Genomic DNA, 5953 nt, shown 5'->3' with positions numbered 1-5953 from the left:
TGGTACCGGTTGTTCCTTTCCATGTTTAGTGCTTCCTTCAGGAGCTCTTGTAGGGCAGGTCTGGTGGTGACAAAATCTCTCAGTATTTGCTTGTCTGTAAAGGATTTTATTTCTCCCTCACTTATGAAACTTAGTTTGACAGGATATGAAATTCTGGGTTGAAAATTCTTCTCTTTAAGAATGTTGAATATTGGCCCCCATTCTCTTCTGGCTTGTAGAGTTTCTGCTGAGAGGTCTGCTTTTGTCTGATGGGCTTCCCTTTGTGGGTAACCCGACCTTTCTCTCTGGCTGCCCTTAACATTTTTTCCTTTATTTCAACTTTGGTGAATCGGACAATTATGTGTCTTGGAATTGTTCTTCTCAAGGAGTATCTTTGTAGCATTCTCTGTATTTCCTGAATTTGAATGTTGGCCTGCCTTACTAGGTTGGGGAAATTCTCCTGGATAATATCCTGCAGAGTGTTTTCCAACTTGTTTCCATTCTCCCCGTCATTTTCAGGTACACCAATCAGACATAGATTTGGTCTTTTCACATAATCCCATATTTCTTGGAGGCTTTGTTCATTTCTTTTTACTCTTTTTTCTCTAAACTTCTCTTCTTGCTTCATTTCATTCATTTGGTCTTCAATCACTGATACTCTTTCTTCCAGTTGATCAAGTCGGTTACTGAAGCTTGTACATTTGTCACGTAGTTCTCTTGTCATGGTTTTCATCTCTATCAGGTCGTTTATGGATGTCTCTGCATTGGTTATTCTAGTTATCCATTCTTTAAATCTTTTTTCAAAGTTTTTAGTTTCTTTGTGCTGGGTTTGTAGTTACTCCTTTAGCTCTGAGAAGTTTGATTGACTGAAGCCTTCTTCTCTCAACTCGTCAAAGTCATTCTCCATCCAGCTTTGTTCTGTTGCTGGCGAGGAGCTGCATTCCTTTAGAGGTGGAGAGGCACTCTGGTCTTTTGAATTTTCAGCTTTTCTGCACTGCTTTTTCCCCATCTTCGTGGTTTTATCTGCCTTTGGTCTTTGATGATGGTGACGTACAGATGGGGTTTTCATGTGGATGTCCTTTCTGTTTGTCAGTTTTCCTTCTAACAGTCAGGACCCTCAGCTGCAGGTCTGTTGGGGTTTGCTTGAGGTCCAGACCCTGTTTGCTTCAGTATCAGCAGCAAAGGCTCAGTTGGAAATGCAGAAATCATCCATCTTCTGTGTTGTTCATGCTGGGAGCTGGAGGCTGGAGCTGTTCCTATTCGGACAACTTGGTGCCTAGTCCTTTTATCAATTTTCTATTAGTTCATAACCAATGACCACAAACTTAGTGGCTTAAGGCAGCACCCATTTATTTGTCTACATTTCCTTCATCAGAATCCAGGCCAAGTTTGATAGATACTTTGTTCAGGGTTTTGCAAAGCTGTATCCTCATCTTAAGACTGGGGTTCTCCCTGAAGCTTATATAGAGCTTATTGGCAGAATTCGGTTTCTGGCCATTGTAGGACTAAGGCCCCTGTTTCCTTCAGGCTATCAGAGTAGACAGTGGGAAGGGCCTCTAATTCCTATTGGCCACCAGTGTTCTTTCCCCATGATCCCTCCATTTTCAAAGCCCACAGTGGAGGAAACCCCTCACACTGAACCCCTCTACACTGTAAGTCTCTGTTCTCAGGAAGAACCCAGTCCTTTTCAGAGCTTACCTGATTAGGACAGTCCAACAGGATAATCCCCATCTTCAAGTCAACTGACTGGGGACCTGAAATCTATCTGCAAAACCCCTTCACAGCAGCATCTGCATTAGTGTCAACTGAGTAACTGGGGTAATGTGAATAACCAAGGGTGGTTATTGAGGTGTCATCATAGAAACAGCCTAGCATAGCATAGCTCTTCCTTTTGTGTTTAAATGGAACATACAAGTTGAAGATCAAAAAATAGATCATTGTTAATGATAATAAAATGTGTTCTTATATAGCCATGGAAATTCTTCTTAAATATTAAAAGCAAATGACATGTTTGGTATCTGATAATGAATTTAGAGCAAATGAAAAGTTCAATGATTCATCCTCTCTTGTGAAGCTGTATTAGTTATCTACTGCTGCATAACAAGTCACCTACAACTTAGCAGCTCAAATCGACAAATATTTATCATCTCCCACAGTTTCCAATGGTCAGGAATCCAGGAGCAGTTTCTCTGAGTGCTGCTGGCTCAGGGCCTCTCACAACATTGCAGTCTAGTTGTCATCCAGGACTGAATCATCTGAGGGCTCAAATGGGGCGGGGGATTCACAAGACACAAAAATCTCTCATGTGGCTGTTGGAAGAGGCTTCAGCTTCTCATTGTTTGATCCCAGGACACCTCACTTCCTAGTCACATAGACCTTTCCACAGGCCTCCTTATGATACAGCAGCCGGAGTCCCCCAGGGCTTATGATCCCAGATAAAGAGAGAACCAAAGTAGAAGCTGCAGTGAGTCTTTTTTTTTTTTTTTTTTGAGATGGACTGTCAACCTGTTGCCCAGGCTGGAGTGCAGTGGCTCGATCTTGGCTCACTGCAACCTCCGTCTTCAGGGTTCAAGCGATTCTCCTGTGTCAGCCTCCCAAGTAGCTGGGATTACAGACATATGCCACCACACCTGGCTAATTTTTTCTATTTTTAGCAGAAATGGAGTTTCACCATTTTGGGCAGGCTCGTCTTGAGCTCCTGACCTCATGGCACACCTCAGCCTCCCAAAGTGGTGGGATTACAGGCATGAGTCACCGTGCCCGGCCTAGTGAGTCTTATGTTCTACACCCAGTGTCACAAACTCTTATGTCAGCATTACTCTATCATTTAGAAGTGAGTCGAGTCATTAAGTCCAGGCCATACTCACAGGGAGGGAATGAAGCTGCACCTCTGGAAAGGAGGAGTATCAAAGAATTCATATACACGTTAAAAACAAAATAACATTATTGTTTCAGGATTTTGTAAATCAAATACTTCTTGTATTGGACTAATTTTCCTTAATACATTAAAATTCTCTTTACTAAAGTAATGAGTAAAAATTTGAGACAGAGAAGGGAGATACAAAAATATCTCAGTTTTTTTTTTTTTTGCAAATGCCTTTAATATTAATGTTCTCTTTGATAAGTTGCAACAAAGTTGAGAAAATACAGTAGCTAGATCAAAGAATCCCAAGACTTCGGTGCCATACAATGATGCCTTTATAATCATAAACTACCTTTATTTTTCCTCAGAAGTTTCTCATTCAGTTCAAAAATGCCAATTTTCTTACTCAAGCATCTACAAAAATATTTGCCTAATCAGGGTGCTTTGCAGTTAGACAAGTTTGAATCTCACATCTCTGTCTGTACAACTAGCTTAGCATCATGACAATGATTTGGTTTGATGTGGTAGGCAGAAATGGTTAACTCCAATTTAGGAGCAAGATTTTTCAATAATTGGTTATTCAGTGGGCATCCTATGATCAGTTTAAGATCTTTAGATGTGTAGAAGTGATTTGGACTCCAGTATGATTATGAAAAACACTGTTATTTTGTGCTTCTAACATTGCTTTAAAAGCAGCTCTTTCGTGTTTTCCATTCTTATTGCTATTTCATCACTAGTTATTCCTTTATGTCTTTTCATTTAATTTGTTTTGCTGAACAATGCCTTTTTTCTATTCTGTAAAAGTTTAATTCACTTGTATATGTGGTAAAATATGAGCAACATTCAAAATCTGAAATTCTTTGCAAGATAAAATTGCTTTGCACATCTGAGTGAACATTGTATACCAGAAAATGTAGAGAGCTGCAAATTAGCCAAGGATCAAATGACCTATTTCTAACCAAGGCTATTTTTCATGGCATCCTGGTCCTCTCTGTCACATGGCTCTTTACAATTGGCTGTGGCTTTGCTTTACCATGAGTAGTTATCACTAAGGATCCTTGCGATGAATTTCAGTATTTTCTTTCCTCTTTCATTTGCAACTAATCAATCAGGAATGGCACACAAGGTGAATTTTGAAAAATGACACCTGAAAGATTTGTGGGCCAGGAGCGGTGGCTCATGCTTGTAATCTCAGCACTTTGGGAGGCTGAAGTGGGCAGATCACTTGAGGTCAGGAATTCGAGACCAGCCTGGTCAACATGGTGAAACCCAGTCTCTACTAAAAATACACGAATTAGCTGGGTGTCGTCGTGGGTGCCTGTAATGCTAGCTACTCGGGAGGCTGAGGCAGGAGAATCACTTAAACCCAGGAGGCAGAATTTGCAATGAGCCGAGATCACACCACTGCACTCCAGCCTGGGTAATGAGAGCGAGACTCTTTCTCAGAAATAAATAAATAAATAAATAAATAAATATTTATGATCAAGTAACTACCTGGACATCCCCTCCTAGCATAAGAAAGAGAACCTATGAAGCCACTCTAGGCTGTTGTCCAATCATATCCCCTGAAAGGAACCTCTGTCTTGAGTCTTGTCTTTACCATTCCTTTGTATTGTCTCTAATGATTTTTACAGTAAATACATATGTACCCAAATCACAGTTTGACCTATTTTTTAAACTTCCCCATAAAGAGAACTCACACTATGTGATGCGTGATGCGTGTTATGTGTAGGAGAGTTATCTCTGATGTGGGAGGGTGCTGTTCATTCATTTTTACTGCTAAAGTTTTACTTTTTATGAATATACCACAAGTTTGTTAATTCCCATTGATGTATATGTGATTGTTTCCAGTTTTTGCCATAAACATTGGTGTACACGTCTCCTGGACACATAGCCAAGAATGTCCCCAGAGTGTATGATCAGGAGGCAGACGGTGGGATTATACGGTGTATGGATGTTAATCATACTAGATAAGGCTAATTTGATTTCCCAAGTGCTTGTACCGAGAATGGGAAAGAGCTCATGTTGTTCATGTGTTCTGAAAACATTCAGTTGAAGGTGGAGATTAAATGTTAAAAGCCACTGTCTTGGCTACAGAATCACCCTGGGCATTTTTTCATATTCTATTAATAACTTCCTCTTCTTTACTTTTATTCTATAATTTATGGTAATATACTTTTAGCATAAGATTCAAATAATGCTTCCTTTTAATCTAACCACGTAGGGGTTTATGAACAAATGGAGGGAGGGAGAAAGCTCTGAGGGAGGAAAGGAGGAAAGAAGGAAGGAAGGACAGAGAAAGACAAAATAAGAATTTTCAAAAAAGAATAGGAGGAAAGGATTGGAAACAGCAAGTATGACTAACGTTATTAAAATGCAAGGGATTAAAAGAGATGTAGATAATATCCATGGAATAATACAAACTTAAAGCCTTAATAGTTATTAACTGCTGTGTCCCAAACTACCTCAAAATTCAGTGGCTTAATACAATAAATATCTGTGAACTCAAAGAGATACTACAAACATAAACAAAATGGATTCTATGGGGGAGACGGAGGTTGGATACAGATAAAGATTTTATAGGTTGAAATAAGTAAGAGTTATTGCTGTGAAGATGAAAGTGATTTTTAGTCCAAGTCCTTCAAGGAGGAGATGCCAAGATGAGCTTCAAGTCTGCGGAATTTTATGAGGGGACACACCTGTAAGGGAATATGGGAAGCGAGCCAGAAATCCCTGGAAAAAGCGGCAGACCAAGATGCAAGTGTGCCCCCAAGTGCTGGACAGGAGAGACTGTTTGTTCGATGCATCCTAGAGCACAGGCCGTCTAAGGAGAAGTGAACAAGGCCGTGGAGGAGTCCTGGAGCCACAGTTCACCACCAGAGTTGTCCCCTGTCTCCCAGTAATGGCCTGCCTTAGTGTGCCTGCTGTGACCGGTCACTGGCTGGGAACCGCTCATGGGAAGCAGGGATTCTGCACTAATCCTGCTGAGGATGTCAGAGCACAGGAGCGGAGCCTTGGGAGATTACCCAGGAGTATCACTCAGTCCTTCCTTCTTGAGTGTTCTGGGCTCTTGAATATCAAACCTTTTCAGGGTCAGTTGCTGTATGATTC

Source organism: Mandrillus leucophaeus, unplaced genomic scaffold, assembly GCF_000951045.1.
Source record: "Mandrillus leucophaeus isolate KB7577 unplaced genomic scaffold, Mleu.le_1.0 Scaffold1272, whole genome shotgun sequence".
NCBI lineage: Eukaryota > Metazoa > Chordata > Mammalia > Primates > Cercopithecidae > Mandrillus > Mandrillus leucophaeus.
The sequence above is the reverse complement of the archived record's forward strand: the minus strand, read 5'-3'. Positions refer to the sequence as shown.